The following is an 18,190-nucleotide window of genomic DNA, read 5'->3' on the forward strand; positions in this document are numbered from 1 at the left end:
GCTATGGCCTATCTTCATCTCTGTCCTGGTTTTCCTCTCAGCCACTGCCCCCATGTTTATCCCACCCAGCTGGCCTCCCAGCTCAGGAGATCACCTACCACCTCCATGCCTTGGACTCCCACACCTGCCTTTGTCCTCCTGTCAATCACTGCCACCTCCGTGGCCTATGTGGACATCCTCGTGGATTAGAAGAAATGCAGGCCCCACTCTCTGCTCTTCTAAGAGATGCCCCAGGGTTTAACTGCTCAGCCCTCTCATCTTTGGGCTGATGGGATCCTCCAGGGGCTGGATCGAGTGTAAGAGACCCACTCTGCATCTGGAAACATTACTTTGAGAATGACCCTATGTGCCCTTCCCCTTGGTGGGCATAGTGCAGGGAGTTAATAACCTTCCACGTAACCTCCCACTCCTTGCCCTGTCCCTGGCTGATTTCTCCAGACACACCATGGTGCCCCACGTTACCTGAAGGAGAAAAGAGAAGTCACCTGCCTTCAGCTACCACCAGACTCCCTCAATACTATGTTGCCTCTTAAAAGGGATATACAGGACACAAACTCTGGTAGCCTTCTTTTTCACCTGTCAATATATTTTGAGCGTGCTTGACCAGTTTGTTTTTGCTTCAAGTTGAACGCTTGCACAAAATTCCACTATATGTTTAGCTTAATTGATGTAAACAACCCCCTATTCTAGACATCTAAGTTGTGGCAAACATTTTCAATCACAAATAAAATCAAGCAATTTCACTTTTAAGTGGGAAGACATCCCTCTGCAGAAATTCCTTTATCAATCATAGAACTTCAGAGGAAATGTTCCACATCAACTATTGTTATGGTTTGGATGTGAGGTGTCCCCCAAAAGCTCACGAGTGAGACTGTGCAAAAAGGTTCAGAGGAGAAATGATTAGGTTATAAGAGTCTTAATCCAATTAGTGAATTAATCCCCTGCTAGGGATTAACTGAGTGGTAACTGAAGTGGTAGGGTGTGGCTGGAGGAGGTGGGAATTGGGATACATATTTGCAACTGGCAAGTGGAGTCTCTCTGCTTCCTGGTCACCATGATGTGAGCTGCTTCCCTCTACCACCCTCTCCTACCATGATGTTCAGCCTCACCTCGAGCCCTGAGGAATGGAGCCCTCAAATAAACTCTTCCTCCTCTATAATTATGCTGGTTAGGTCCTTTAGTCAGAGCAGCAAAAAAGCTGACTGAAACACCTATTGAATTCAGTTGGAATTAAACACCTATTAAATGTGACATGTGTCACTGTGTGATTCACACTGTACAGAGTCTTGAAGGTGGATGCAAAGATTCAGATAAACGCAGTTCGTGTCCTGAAAGAACTCAGTCAAGTGAGAGGCAGGCAGGACAGGAATGACCCCGATGTGAGGCAGAGCACACGCTGGTTCTGAGGTGGTGAGGGAGAACGTGCTAGGAGTGTTACAGGCCCAGGATCTGCCAGAGAGTCCTGCCCTGGTCCACCACTTTTTTTGTTTTTGTAACTTCTTTTTGGTAAGTCCATCCTCTCTCACTGACTATTGCGATCACAGCACAACACGTCAGACGTGTCACTCAGAATACCAGGCATGAATTTGGGCTGTGGCTGTAGCTCAGAGGCAGAGCGCTCGCCTGGCATGCGTGGGGCACTGGGTTCTATCTTCAGCACCACATAAAATAAAGTTATTGTGTTCATCTATAATTAAAAAATAAATATAAATAAAAAGAATACCAGGCATGAATTTATTGAAGGAATGGAAAAGAGGAAAGGGGATCCTTTCAGGGAAGAGATGGATCCACCCAAAAGCAAAATAACAGTGTGTCCCTCCTTGCCCTCCAGTTTTCTTGGGGTCCCAGGGAAATTTCCAGAGAGTCCTGCACTGGTCCGCCACTTTTTTTGTTTTTGTAACTTTTTTTTGGTAGGTCCATTTCTTGACTTTTTTTTTTTCTGGAGGTCTGATCTTACTTATTTGTTACTTTTAAAAATTCTTATTTTGTGGAGCTGGGGCTGTGCTCAGTGGTAACGTGCCTTCCTCGAAGGTGTGAGGCACTGGGTTCGATCCTCAGCACCAAATAAATAAATAAATAAATAAATTGTGTCCATCTACAATTAAAAAAAAAAAATTCTTATTTTTGACTGGACTCAGAATTAGAAGTTCTCAGAGAAGACAGTCTGTGACTCTTGGCAATCTGTTCCTGGAGTTTTTCTTTGGCTTTTTTCATTCTCTTGGCCAAAAGTTTGGCATATTCTGCAGCCTCTTCCTTATTCTTCTTAGTACTGCTTCTTCTGAGCAATATGCTGGCACTTGTCTTGCAGGACACGTAGAGTAAAGAGACACTGAATCTCCAGTGCTTTGGTCCTGGGTTTTTTAATCTTCCTTGTTTAGGGATTTTCTGACCACATATTGATGGACATCATCTTCCTTACAGAGATTGAAAAGTTTGTGGATTTACTAGCTCTTTTGGGTCCCAGTCTACGAGGTACAGTAATATGTGTGAGTCCAGGGCTATCCCTCTCTCCTTTTTTTACAATAACCAAGTTGAGAACACTTAGATGGACATCCACAATGCAACCTCCATCAGAATGGCACTTTCTCTCTCCAGTTCGCCTTGGTCTATCACAGGAATGCCCCTTACTCAGTAGCAGGCAAACACAGCCATGGGTCAAGACACTCTGCTTCATGGGGAAACCTTGTCTGTCATTCCCACCGCTGATTCAAACCACAGAATCCTTCCATTCTTCACCCATGGCATCAGTAGCAACCTCTGTGGCCGTACACTTTTCATAAAAAGTGTGAAGTTTGCATTCACTGTCCACTTAAATGAGTTTCTGGCAGCCAGTAGCTGGGAAGGGGATATTCAGCGTCAAGAGGCTTTCTTGACTGGCAGAAGATGACATCAAATTTTCAAGTCTCCACCATGCATGGTAAAGGTCTAGGACAACTCTAGGTCACCCTACTGCCTGGTTCTAATTGGAACCTGTTCTTAACAGATTTTGTGGTTGGTGGAATTTTCCTTATCTCCTTGCCTTCTTAAACCCGGTCTGTGTAAGGGTCACAAAAGTACTACTCCCCCCCTCAGGGTAACTTGTGTTCTTCTTATCAGCATTTCAGGCCTGCATTTCTCCTTCAGATAAAAGGTTATTTGTTGAGGAATGTAAAATATCCTACTGACTTAAGCCAGGCAGGGCTGCAGGTGAATTGCTTTATAAAAGATAACATGTGGAGGTCAGCACAGTAGGCCCAGTTTATAGAATTATTCTCTTACTCTCATGGCCCCACTGGCTCACCTCTGTCTGTTACCTATCAGGAGCACCATGCTGGGTTTCTGGGCTGGGGCAGGGGCAGCGTGTCTTATGGACTGGGATTGTACTGAGAGGTAGGAGGAAGACCAACAAGTGAGCTCCAACAATGAAGTCCTAGGAGCTGGAGGTATAGGACCCAGGAGGAGCAGGCAGGAGCGTCACAGTGCAGGGCAAAGGGCAAATGAGAGAAAACAGTCAACCCAAGTCCCAAAAAGCACATGATCAGGTCAGGAAGCAATTCTGGGCCACTGATGACATCATGGTCAGCAGGGACGGAATAAAGAATTCAAGAAGAAAATTCAGCTTTGAGGACACAGTCCTTAACGATTTGTTCTTGAAAATGTTTGTTTCTATATTTATTAACTTATGCTAAATATGATCATCATATGAATCTGGAAAATTTGCTAAATACATTTTTATGATCCTAACTCTGAAGATGTCAATGTTGACCTGCAACTAGTACTAAAAAATTTTATTTTTAGTATTTTTAGTATTAAAGTTTATTTTCTGTTCTGTCAGTCTACCCAATATTTTGGTGATTACTTTTCCACACATAGTAGGAAATTCATGAATATTCAGTGTTATGGGCTGTTCAGGCATGTTTCTGGCACTCCAGGCACACTGACCTTCCTTTTTATCCTCCTACCTCAGGGCCTTTGCGTCTTCTATTCTCAATGCCTGGAATAGTTTCTCCTCTTCCACTACATCTAAATAACCACAGCCTCATCTTTCAGATTTCAGCTCACTTTCTCTGATCCTCCAAATTCTTTTTACATTCTCGGTGTAGTTAGTCCTTCTTATTAGCACTTACCATAATTAATAAACAATGTACTGATATACTCAAGCACGTGTGTTTGAACTCAAGCAGTCAAAGCTTATATCCCTGACTCAGTGGAAACCCCATGAGGACAGGAAATATTTTTGCTCCAAAGTGTCTTTGCACATAGAGAAAATCAACAGATAAAGTGAATGGATGCCACCATCTTCAATTATGGCTCCAGATAGGTCTTACTAATTCCAAGGCCAAAAAAAGTATTTTCTCAGAACAATTGTCAAGTAAGATTTTATAACAGTCATCCCTTTTATTTATTTGATGTTTCATAGCCTGCTGACTTCTACAAAGGATTTAAAGTGAATTTTCATGAAAGATACAGATTTGGGAAGACTTTAAAACTTAAGCGGGCCCATATTTGATGTACAAATTGACTTAAATCCACAATCTCATAATTATCTCAAAACACTTGTGAGGGATTTTTGTGGGGTGGGACTATCATCCCCAATTGGATAAGGAAACTGAGGCCCTGAATAGTGAATGAACTTGCCCAACCACAAAACAAAGATGTGGAACAAAAATGGGCTCCTGGAAAACCAAGGCCCTGGGTGACTGCTCTCTGTTGCCCCCTGTTGGTGTGGGGAGGAAAGAGCAAGCCTCTGGGGGTTTGCTAAGAAGCCAGCCCAATGTGCCCACAGGGGGCTGCGGGGCCAGGCACCCTGCAGGAAGCCCCTGGCCAGCCTCCCTTGCCTTGCATCTCCTCACCCTTCCACCCACCGGAATCTCAGGATGCCCACTGGCTCTGGGGTACAGATTAATATTCAGAATCCAACAACTGGAGCAGTGGGCTTTCATCGTCAGCCACAGCGATGGCCTTACAGGACCTGCTGCGTGGCCTCTTCAGCCTGGTGCCCTGTCACCAGCCCTCTGGTTCTAGGTGCAGCCCTGGGAGGTGATGACCAGAGACAGGCAGAGCTCACCCACGCCTTGGCATCTGCCTGCTGTGTGTCTGCACAAAGGGCTTCACTCCTCAGGCCTGTTTCCTTTTCTTCATCAGTATTGGGACATTTGTGTCTTCACCAGGACATTGTGAAATTCCAATGAGACTCCGAAAGTGTCCACGTCCCTCACTTCCCTTTCTGTTTTTGCTGGCAGTTTTAGCAATGACTAAAGTCTTGACTGCTCTTCTGCCCTGTTCCTTGGCAAGGGCCTCAGGGTGATTTTCTAGCAGTGAAGTCACTGGGTGCGGAGCCAGGGGGAGGTGGAACTGCCTCTTTCTCCCTCTGAACTCTGCCCTACACAGGTGTCTGGAGAGGCTGCTCAGGCCCCTCTGCCCAGTCCCAAGTCAGGCCATGACACCCGGCACATGTTACGAGGGAACCAAACAGTCATAACCTATCATGGCTCTGAATCCAGGGCATTTATCCAGCCTTTGTGGAACTCCAAACTCCAGTAACCCCACGGCCTGTGGACAGGAGAAAACACACTGCAAGGGTTTACTCATCAAAACTACATCCTACAGGGGAAAGGGGAGGCCAGACCCAGATGTCACTCAGTAAATCACCCTGCGGGAAACAGTTGCAAAGGGTGAAAAACTCATCAAATAATGCTTTCGCATGGATAAAGGGGAGGACAAGGCCTAAAACAGAGAACTGTCTGCCTGGACAGGGCTACAGCACAGCGCTCCTCCCTGTGCTGTTTGCAAATGTGCTTCATTTGGAGGCGGACATTCAGAGTGGCTCACCTTGAAGGCGGCCAGGCCTTCATTAGCACCAGACCCAGTAAGTGATAAAAGCACACCATTAGCTCAGACCTTTGGGAAGACTTGTTCTTTGGTTGAAGCAGAAAAACAAGGTCGTTGTCCAACCAAAAGATAGGGCCAATATGGCAAGGATGAGAGCAGCCTGGGGTTCTGAGAGCTCAGCCTGGCACCCTGGTTACCTGTCACAGGCAGCAAGCCGGCTCAGTGACTGCCTCCAAGCAAGCAGAGGCCACAGAGTGCTGTTTGCCCTGCTCAGGTGCGGCACAGCACCCGGGAACAAGAAATTCCTAGGAACTCTTGTTGGAAGGTTGGGGATGTCAGAGAGGAAGTGCACTTTGAAAGGACATCTGGTGACAAAAGCAACTGCTTCACTTTTAAAGAGTAAACAGACGCCAAGATCAGAGAAGAGCTAGTGGCCAGTTCTGCCATTTATTTGTTGGTATTATTCATACTGAACATACCATGTGGGCCTCCTGTGCCTCCCCCTATAAGACCAGTTCTGTGGAAGATCCTTCTCTAATACACACTGTTCATCTGGTTCTTCCTTTAACTTCAAACACTACACTTTTTCTAATTCAATCTATGACCATATTAGTTTGGGAATAACACGTGATTGACTGCAAAGAATCAAAAAGCCAAGAGAGAAGGGTACCTGGAAAAAAAATTTTTTTTTTTTTGTTAACCTGTAAATGAGAAGATTCAGGAAAAGTACACTATTTTCATGTTTTTGAAGGATTGCTAAGGGCCTGGAAAATTATATTTCTTTTAAGAATCCAAAAGGAAGAATGGAGACAAATGGGTACAATTTATAAGGAGACAGATTTATAGATGCAGAAACGAAGGCTCGGAGAGAGTAAGTGGCTTGCTTGAATCTTAACAGCATGTTCTTTCACAAACAAGAACATCAACTAAGGGGCTGGGATTGTGGCTCAGCGGTGGAGTGCTCGCCTAGCACGGGCAGGACCCGGGTTCAATCTCAGCACCACATAAAAATAAAGGCATTGTGTTGTGTCCATCTACACCTAAAAAATAAATATTTAAAAAAAAAAAAAAAAAGAAGAACATCAACTAGGATCTCCTGAAGAGTCAAACTACCTGATACAACTTAGAAGAACAAATCTTGGTTCAGCTCCAGTAGCCACCACTTTCTCCCTTGGGTGGAAAGCCTCCAAACTTCTCCCAAGGGCCCCCTCCAAGCGTCATCACCCTGGGGATCAAGGCTTTATGCTCTCTGCCAAGAGGTGGTTGGCTTTTATCTCTGTACAGATCACCTGAGGAGGATGTGGGTGGCCGTGACCGTCCAGCAGTGCACACAGCCTGGGACTGATTCAGGTCCCCGCACTTGTGGGCCTGGAGCAGCTGCATGCCTTTTATGATCCCTCGGTTCAGTTTCTTTATCTACGAAATGATGACAGCAGTGATATCAGCCTCCCGGGACTGTCTGGAATATTAAGTGTACCATGGTGCAAAAGGCACTTCACCGTTCCTGGCAGGGAATCAGCGCTCAGCAGGCAGGAGCTGTTCTCCCCAGGGTGGCAGCCCCCTGGTATTGGGGTTTATAGATCCTGGATCCCTCTACACTCACTCAGTGAGTCCCACCTCAGTGACACATTTTCATTTCTGTCCTTTTACTTTCTAATATTTTTCCAACTGGTCCATCCTCCCTTAGATATGTTGATGGCCTTCTGGTCTTAGAGTTGGTGCAGATTTCCAAGGTGACATTTGCCTATTTGCATCCACAATGTTTTGGTTTACAGCTAAACCCTCAGAAGTCAAACTTCCTCCTCGTAGTTTCAAAGCCTTTGCAGGCACCTCTTTAGCAAAACCACTGAGGCTACTCCATGATTCTCAAGAGAGGAAATGCCACAATCTCTCCAGTGCCCAAGAAATTATTTCCCAGGGTTTCGAGGCAGCTGGGCATGAGGTTATGCACTGGGTTTGGAGTGGTGAGAGGAGCCCCCAGAGCACTCCCGATCACTAGGTCTGCTGCCCTCCTAGAGGCTAGACTGTCCTGGAGGCTGAACATATGCTCTCACTTGGGTCTGCAGCCATGCAGTGGTGTCACAGAGCAGTGGCAGCCACAGCAGCAGCATGAGACCAGAATATTTCAATTCAATTACATATTTTCTATAAAGTGAGCCCTCAGGCCCTTTGAAGTGGTAGAATACCGCTGATGACCCATGCAATCCATCACATTTGCAGATGAAGATGTAATGAGTCGCTAGCCCAGCCAGCCAAATTAGGCAAATAACCCCTGGAGATCAATGAGAGGGTGCATGTGGTTGTTGGACACTCAGCCTTGCATTTCCTGATGAAAAACACAGGGCCAGAGAGGTGAATACGCAGTCAGAAAGCCACCAAGCCAGCTAGTGCTAGTCTGGAGAGCTTTTTGCTCTGTGTCTGACACAGTCACACCGATACATTGGCAGGGATGCAGAAATTGTTTATTATTTTCCTTAAGTTTGTTATCAGCCTCTATCAACAATAACTACATCAAAAAATAATATTTCTATAAACCTACTAGTTATCATTAAACAGCATTTGGGGTTTAGTAAGACAATTATACCTTAGTAAGACAATGACTATGCATCACTCATTCTGTTTATTTAATTTTAATTGATATGATATTGTTTGATTCCAACTTTTAAATCACACCATTTGCAAACATATACACACAAAAATCTAAGACTTCACACTAGTCAAAATATTCCAATTATTATAATTTTTGTATGCTGAGAAACAAACTAATGAAATGTAGTTTGGGTGTTAAAAGTGCTAATTTATTACTTGGAACAATTTAAAACAGATGATATTTTTGTCACCCTGTTTTGGCGACAGTTCTTCAGTTTTTAATATACCACAAATCTCAAAACACGAAAGGGACTCACATCTCACCTTTTTTTGTTTGTTTGTTTTGTTTTGTTCCTGAGGATACTTGGGGAAACGTGCAGAATAAGTGTGGGTTTGTTGAGGGATTTAAATAGTCTGTTGGTCTGTTGAATTATCTTTTCTTTCTTTTTTTTTTTTTTTGGTACCAGGGATTGAACCCAGGGGCATTTAACTGCAGCCACATCCCCAGCCCTTTTTATATTTTATTTCGAGACAGGGTCTCAGTGAGTTGCTTAGGGCCTCACTAAATTGCTGAGGCTAGCTTTGAACTAAGGATCCTTCTGCCTCAGCCTCCCAAAACACGGGGATTAAAAGCATTCACCACTGCCCCCAGCTATCTTTTTTAATTCTAGAGCGCTAAAAAGACATGAGCTATCAGTATTATACACAGATACCTAGCACTCCCTCTTCTCTGAAGTTAGGTAGAAACATTAATATCAGCATTTGCAATAGCACGTTGAAAACAATACTAATGAAGAGGAAAAGTCATACAATTTCAAATGTTGAAACATTTAGCCCAGAATGCTGCTTCTAAATCCTTTCCGCCTGTACTTTGGCACTGAATAAATGGAGAAACGCTGGTTTGAAGTGAGCCCACCTAGCATTCTGATACCCAAGCAGATGCTCCAGTCTAATGCTATGGCCTGGCTCTATTTTTTTTTCCTCCAGTGCTGAGAATCAAACCCAGGGCCTTACACATTCTAGGTAAATGCTCTACCACTGAGCTACACCCCTGCCCCTGTAGCTCTGTTTTTGAGGGCAGTGACACTTATTTCTCAATCTATCCCCTCAATGCTGTGGTAAAAGAAATCCCTCCCAGAGACCTTCGATTGTTCATGAGAAGTGACTCCTTGGAGACTGTTGCAACCTCCAGTTGTGTGCCTGGAGTATTTCCATGGAAAGGAGAAGGTCAGATCAGGCACTGCTGGAGAGCCAACATCCCAACCTGAAAAACCCTCCTTCCTAACCAATCAAAACCCCCTGGGCCTTTCCTGGTTTGAGTACAGCTGGTGACCTGGATCCAGCATGATTCTGGTCAGCCTGATGTCAAAAGCTCTCGCTAGAGTCTTGTTTTATATTTCACCACCAACTCCCTTCCAAACCAGATACATGAGAGGCGACTGGTGAGCCCTTTTCCAGTCATGCGATTTCACCAGAGCCCATCCATTCAGTCAGCAAACCTCAGCGAAAAATCGCCAAGTTCCAGACCCTGGCTTGGCCCTGACAGCCAAACCGAATTAAGCACAACCATCCACATTTCTCCTTCTGCTCTGGAAGCCTTGCCTTGTTTATGGCCTGTGTCTCATTCTGTCTTCTAATGATGAACACCTGGTCAGCATCATCTATGTGATAATTCATCACTCAGCTCTCTTTTCGTGTGTACAAAAGTATGTCCCCAGATGATCCTCAAGGACAAATTTCTATTGGGATTCAATCCAATCTCCAGATGTGTGAGTATCTTTAGAAGGGTCACCAGCCCCTTGGAATCAAACTTGCTTTAACTTGATTCAACCACGAAGACCTTTCTCAGACCCTGCCTCAAGTTTAATGTTGCGTCCCTGAGGCCTGTCATTCTCCAGTGCCTCTTATCATTGGGGCTTCCAAGCCACCTGCTACAGCTGACCAGCCCCACTACCTCCAACTAGAGAGTCATTTCCTGTTTCAAGCTTTGGAAGAGACCTTAATAAGATGATACAGAGCAGCTGTTTGCTCAAGCCACGGAAGATGGAACAAAAGAATGAACACTGGCCAAAAATGAAGAGTTCCGGGATCTTGTCCACCTCCATTCCACCTTGCAGAATGGTTGTGGGGTCTCGGCCCTGTGATTCTTCAGAGCCCCGTGCCCACTCCCTCTATCCTATTATACCCTTTATTCTAAGTTCTTTTTCCCAAGATCTTACCCAAGTCATATAAAGAATACTAGGAGCTTGTTCACATTAAGATGTTACTTTATGACCATGTGAACCATTATTAGACACCAGTAGTGCTGAGAAGGACTTCAGCAAGCACCATTGACATTTTCTTGCTCTAAGAGCACTTCTATTTCCCGAGCTCTTATGCTAACTCTGTCACTTGCTGGTGACTAGAAAGACAAAGATGAAGCAGGGCGCAGGGGCACATGCCTGTAATCCCAGTGGCTTGGGAGGGTGAGGCAGGAAGACTGCAAGTTCAAAGCCAGCCTCAGCAAAAGCAAGGTGCTAAGCAAGTCAGTGAGACCCTGTCTCTAAATAAAATACAAAATAGGGCTCGGGTATGGCTCATTGGTTGAGTGCCCCTGAGTTTGACCCCTGGTATGCAAGCCCCCCCACCAAAAAAGACAGACAAAGATGAAATAAAGTGGGACATCAATATCCAAACTTAGAGGAACAAGGAAACTTCCTAAGGGACCACAAACTTCCTAGTAGGCTCTGGAGAAAAAGAATATGGTGTCAGCCATCATGAGAGGGAAAATGTCCTGAGCAGAGGAGACCAAGAGCAATTGCACTCCAAAGTGTGACAGCATGGTAACTGGGCACTTCCAAAAGTTTGAAGTTACTTAAGAAAAATCCTGAGGCTGGACAGACAGATGAGGATGGGGAAGGGAAGAGAAATCAAGTCCCAAAGGTCCTTGTAAGCCAAGAATGAGATCACTCTTCAGTTACAACCTTTAGACAGCTTCTTCTGCACCCAAATTAAGATCCAAATTCCAACTATTACTGCATACACTGAACTGATTCTCAGAAAGGATCAAACACTTGCATTTATTTCTTCGATCAAGTTTCTCAGAGGTTCTTTAGAGAAATACAACCTTTTCTAACTGGGAAAGGAAGATCTTTTTTTCCTGTTTGTAAATCATAGAAGCAGGGTGGAGCTCAGCGGTAGCACGCTTGACTAGCAATGCATGAAACTCTGGATTTGATACCCAGCATGGCAAAACTTTTTAAAACCCCATGGAGAAGTGATATACTTGTATTTCAGGCTAAGTGAAATAAGCCAATCCCAAAAAGCCAAATGTTGAATGTTTTCTTTGATATGCGAATATAATGAAATATAAGGTTGGGGATTAAAAAAAAATAAAGATCAGTGGAGTAGACTAAGGGGTATGAAGAGAAGGGAGGAGGGATGGAATGGGGGCAGTGGAATGAATCTGACATAACATTCCTATATGTGTATATGAATACATCACAGTGAATCTCACCATCATGTACATCCACAAGACACTAATTTTTAAAAATAACTACAAGTAAATAGCTGAAATATCAGTTGAGTAGAGGGAAGAAAACAGGGAGAGGGAGCAGAGAAGGGGAAGGGAAATACTGGGGACTGGATTATAACAAATTACATTCCATGCTTTTATAATTATGTCAAAATAATTTATATTGTCATAGATAACTAAAAAGAAGCAATAAAAAAGTATAACAGTATAGCAAACACTTACATATCCTTCACTTGTGTTGAAAATTAAGATATTACACAAAGGGCTGTATCCTCCCTAATCTCATTATTTTACCTGCATTCCAGAAGAAACTACTCTCCTAAAGTTTGTGTATTATTCTTTTTCCTATTTTCACACTTCGATCACATACTTATGAAAGAGTCATATTACCCATGTGTGTTTTAAAACTTTAAAAAGTTGTTCTTATTATTCTACAAATTGGTTCTTTCACTCAACCTTATTTTTGAGATTTATCCATATTGATACATACAATTGAACTTCATGCACTTTAATGCTGTATAATATTCATTGTTTTAATACTGTGTGGTATTGTATGGATACAGAAATATACCATAATTTACTTTGGCCATTCTCCTGGGAAAAAAACATTTAGGTTATTTTCAATGTTTGCTGCTATGAACAAGGCTGTCTTGTACGTTTTTGTACATGTGTTTCTATGCATATGCATGAGGTTGGCTGGGAAATGTATTTATTTAAGAGTAGAGTTTCTGGTCATAGGATATATACACATCTTCAACTTTTACTAGTTGTTTTTGTTTGGACTGCTATAACAAAGATCCATAGACTGTATGGCTTAAACAACAGGCACTTACTTATCACAAAGAAATAAAATCCAAGATCAGAGTGTAATCATATTTTGATTCTGGTGAGGGCCCTCTTCTAGGGTGCAGTCAACCAACTTCTGATTTCCAAACATAGTAGAACAAGAGTGAACTAGCTTTCTTGTCTCTTCTCATAAGGGCACTAATTTCCATTTATGAGGGCTCCATCCTCATGACCTAATTACCTCTCAAAGGCCCTACCTCCAAATGACATCACCTAGGAAATTAGATTACAACAAAACAATTTTGGGGACACTCGGTATCTCAGGCTTAGCTATTGCCTAATTTCTCTCCAAAATCATTTTACCAACTTATACTCTATCAGTAATGTGTAAGAATTCCTGTGACACCAGGTTCTTATTAATACTCATTTTGTTGTTGTTGTTTTGGTTTTGGTTTTGGTACCAGGGATTGAACTCAGGGGTACATAACATCCCCAGCCCCTTTTTTTATATCTTATTTAGAGACAGTATCTTGCTGAGTTGCTCAGGGCCTTGCTAAGTAGATGAGGTTGGCTTTGAACTCATGATCCTCCTGTCTCAGCCTCCTGAGCTGCTTCGATTAAAGGTGTGCACCACTGCACCTGGATTAATATCATTCTTCTCAGACTTGTAAATATTTACTAATTTTATCTGGTGGGTATGAAATGAAAATTCATTATAGTTTTTTAATTTATATTTCTTTGGTAATGAATTCAAGTATCTTTATTTTATTGGATATTTGTGAACTGTATGTTTAACAAACTTGACCCATTTTTCTATCGGGTTAACTGTTTCTTAGTGATTTATAGACATTCTATATGTCTCGTGAAGAACAATTGTTTTGCATTGTACATATATAAAAAAGCGGGACCATTTGTCAAAGACTGGAAATGGGCAAAGGATTGCTAGGTATTCTTTAAATTCTTAATATTGTCTAATATTCCACAGGTTATAAGATTTTATACAATTTTGATGATGGTTGACTGGCTAAGATATGTCACAATTCTATGAAAACTTGAAGAAAACTAATAATAACACACATTTTCTTTTCCATATCAGTACAAAAAAATTCCTGCTCACAGGAATGGAAATTAATTTTGTGTGAAAGAGAATATAAATCTACAATTCAAATTCTCATTTTTTTCTCATTTAACCTCTTGTTAGTTTCCTCATCCACTTAAAAGTAGATCTCTGACACACATTTTTATATGTTTGCAAGTGAATCACAATTTTACCATGTTGGAGATTATATTTAGTAAAGGATAGATTTTTAAAAAATAGTAAAGAATAATCAAAGAAAGCCAACGTTTCAAGCAGCTGAAATAAGGGTACAAAAAGCTGAGCCTGAAATCAGGTAGCTGGCAAAGAGGCCTGAAGAACCACACAGGCTGCATGACTGGTTTGTGGGCCAATTTCACTGTTATTAGTCTTTGCACGATTTGGGCAATATAGTAAACCTCCATGCGCCTCAGTTTCCATTTGGAAAACTAGATTAATAACATTTATCTCAAGGACTATCATGAGTATTTGATGAAATGATACATGTAAACCATTTAATGTATAAAAATACAGTAACATAATAATAACAATAATAGTGACCCTTACTGAAGGCCTCTGTATTGGACTAGACAAAAAGCTTGGAGACTTACTCTACTTCACCAAGTGAAATGACTGAATTCTGGAGGAATTCTCTGTAAGTAATCAGGAAGGCAAAAGGGAGTATTCTACTTATCCATATCTTTCTTTTTATGTCTATTATTTTCATTGCTTATTTGATTGTTGGAGAGCAAGCAAAAGTAAAAGGGATCTTAATCCAAGTCTGAATCTTCAGTTTGAAAATTAGTGAATTCAGACCAACTTTGTGATTTGGTCCAGTTCAATCCCTAATCGACTATACACTCAAAACACTAAAGCTTGGAGTCTTCAAAGCCTAGACTCTTTAATAATCAGGAAGATAGATGGTCACTATTACTGTCCTTGTGGAACTAGCAGCTGGCTAGGCATCCACAGACAGTCTATGAAGCAAATTCTGTCTCCAGTTCATTATATGACCTTCTACAATCAGTGCCGCAATTATTGACTCATTTATTTGATCAACTTTCCTTCACTTAACTGTTGGTGTAATAGAAATGAGGATGTTGGGGACCTGTTTCTTTACTCCTAAGATGGAGATCCAATACCACAGATTTCTGGGGCTGCTGCAACAAAATTCCATAAACCAGGTGTCGTAACATCAGAACTGTATTGCCCCATAGTTCTAGAGGCTGGAAGTTTGGAATCAAGTGTCTACAGCACCACAATCCCTCTGAAATCTATGGGAGAGAATGCTTCCTTACCTCTTCCAAGCTACTGGTGGAGGCCATCAATCCTGGGCAGTCCTTGGCTTGCAGCTGCAACTCCCCAGTGTATGTGTGTCACATGGACCTTCTCTCTGTGTGGCTGTGACTTTATATCATCTTTTTTTATAGAGGACACCAGTCATATTGCACTAAAGACCCTCCATACCCCAGTGTGACCTCATCTTAACTAATCACATCTGCAATGACACAACTTCCAAATAAGATCACATTCTGTGTGTGAGAGAGAGAGAGAGGGAGAGAGACAAAGACAAAAGAGAGAGAGAGAGACTGCCATTGGTTAAAATCACACTGTTGTCGTGAACTAGTTGTATGACCTTGGACAATATATTTGCCAGTGTTCTCCAGAGAAACAAAACCAACAGAATGTGTATATATGTAGAAAACAGATGTATTTTAAGGACTTACTTAGCTCATATAATTATGGAGTCTGTAAAGTCCAAAATTCACAGGATGGACTGACAGGCTGGAGACCAAGGGAAGAGATAATGGTACAGTTCAAGTCCAACGGCTCCATATTGGCAGAATTCCCTCCTCCCAGAGAGGTTAGTCATTTTTCTAATCAGGCCTTCAACTGATTGGATGAGGGCCACTCATGTTATGAATGGCATCTACTTTATTCAAAGTCCACCAATTTAAATGTTAACTTCATCTAAGAACACCCTCAGAAAAACATCCAGAATGATACTCAGCCCAAACTGTGCATCATGGCCCAGCCAAGCTGACACTAAAATTAACCACCATAGATAAACCTCCTAAAACCCTGAATATTTCCCTTCTCTCACTTATAAATGATGATTGTAATGTTACCAACTTCAAACAGTAGTTGAAGTTGTTAAATATAGGGCATTCAAAACTATTCACTGAACTAGCTCCATAAATGTTTGGTTTTCCATTAACTATTGTTATTCTGTAACAAAGGCATGAGAAGAAGATAAAGATCACATTCTGAATTACGTGGGACTGGAACTTTACATGTTTTATGGGGGGTGGTTATTAGAGCTTTATAGTTATACATAGTCGTTGGATTCACCTCCACAAACTTGTACATTCATAGAATTTGATTTCAGTTCACAATCCACCCTTTTGCCCTACCCCTTTTCCCTCCCATCATTCCTTCCCACCCCTGTTGTTCTTCCTCTACTCGGCTAGACTTCCTTTCACTCATCTATTTATCTATATTTGATTGATTTTTTTTTTTACTTGTACATAAAGGTGAAATTCCCTGTGGCCTATTTTTTATATATATATAGTGTGATTAAACTTTTTTTAATATTTTATTTTTTTAGTTTTTTCGGTGGACACAACATCTTTGTATGTGGTGCTGAGGATTGAACCCAGGCCACATGCATGCCAGGCAAGCGCGCTACCTCTTGAGCCACATCCCCAGCACTGTGGCCTATTTATATATGCACATGACGTGATTTTTTAAGAATTCATTCCTCATTGCTTCCCTTTTCCCATCACTCCACCCTGCCTCTCAATCTTCTTCTACACTACTGATTCTCCCTTTATCTTCATGATATCCTATCCTTCCCTCCCCCTTTCCTTTATTTTGCTCTAGCTTCCACATATGAGAGAAAACATTTGAATTTTGATTTTTCTGAGTTTGGCTTATTTCACTTAGCATGATGGCCGCCGTTCCCATCCATTTACTAGCAAATGCCATAATTTCATTTTCTTTAACGTTGAGTAGAACTCCACTGCGTATATATACCACTTTTTTCTTAAGCCATTCATCTATTGGTGGGCAACTGGGTTGATTTCATAATTTGGCTATTGTGAATTGTGCTGCTATAAGCATTGTGGTGGCTGTATCACTATAGCATGCTGATTTTATGTGAAAAATACAAAGGAATTTGGATAGCTGGTCATACGGTGTTTCCATCCCTTGTTTTTTGAGGTTTCTCCATACTGCTTTCCAAAGTAGTTGTACTAGTCTGCAATTCCCCCAACAATGCACAAGTGTTCTTTTCTCCCCACACCTCACCAGCATTAATTATTTTTTGTATTCTTGATTGTTGCCATTCTGACTAGAGTAAAATGAAATCTAAGTATAATTTTGATTTACACTTCCATGATTGCTAGGGACATTAAACATTTTTTCATGTATTTGTTGGCAATTTGTATTTCTTCCTTTGAGAGATTTTTAGGGTTTTTTTGCCCACTTATTGATTGGGTTACTTTTTTTTGGGGGGGGGGTGTTAGTTTTTGATTTCTTTATATATTCTGAATTTTAATCACCTAACAGAGAAGTAGCTGGCCAAAATGTTCTTCTATATGCTCTCTCTTAGTGCTCTTAATCATTTTCTTTGCTATACAGAAACTTTTAGTTTGATTATAAACCATTTATCAATTTTTGGTTTTATTTCTTGCACTTTGGGGGTCTTGTTAAAAAGTCGATGCCAGTACCAATATGATAGAGTGTTAGCCATATGTTTTCTTATAGCAGTTGCAAGTTTTCTGGTCTAATTTCTAAGTCTTTGATAAATTTCAATTTGACTTTTGTGCAGGGTGAAAGAGGGCCCTAGATTCTTTTTTCTACATAGAGTTAGCCGATTTTCCCATCATCATTTGTTTAAAAGGCTGTCTTTTCTCCCAAATATATTTTTGGCACCTTTGTCAGCTATCACATGGCTATAAGCCTGTGAGTGTGTCTCTGTGTCTTCTATTCTATTACACTACAGTTCTGAAGTATAATTTCAGATCAGATATTGTGATGCATCCCACTTTACTTTTCTTTCTTAGTATTGCTTTGGCTATTCTGGGTCTCTTATTCTTCCAAATGAATTTATGAATTGTTTTTCCTAATTCTGTGAAGAATATCACTGGTATTTTGATGGGGATTGCATTGAATGTGTATATTGCTTTTTGGTAACATAAACATTTTAACAACATCAATTCTGCTTATCCAAGAACATGGGATTTTTAAAAATTATTTTCTAAGGTCTTCATCAATTTCTTTCCTCAGTGTTCTATAATTTTCATTGTAAAGCTCCTTTATATCCATTGATTAATTCCTAAATTGTTGTGTTGGTTTGTTTGTATAGGTTATTATGAAGGCCTGGTTTTCCTGATTTCTTCCTTGTTTATCTT

The 18,190-nt window shown here is 41.5% G+C and overlaps 1 pseudogene; it reads right to left on the bottom strand.

The window, feature by feature from the left end:
* Nucleotides 1-2,118: 2,118 nt before the first annotated feature.
* Nucleotides 2,119-2,890, bottom strand: LOC107141441 (annotated as a pseudogene).
* Nucleotides 2,891-18,190: the final 15,300 nt, after the last annotated feature.

The sequence above is a fragment of the Marmota marmota genome, unplaced genomic scaffold (genome assembly GCF_001458135.2).
Source record: "Marmota marmota marmota unplaced genomic scaffold, marMar, whole genome shotgun sequence".
Lineage (NCBI taxonomy): Eukaryota > Metazoa > Chordata > Mammalia > Rodentia > Sciuridae > Marmota > Marmota marmota.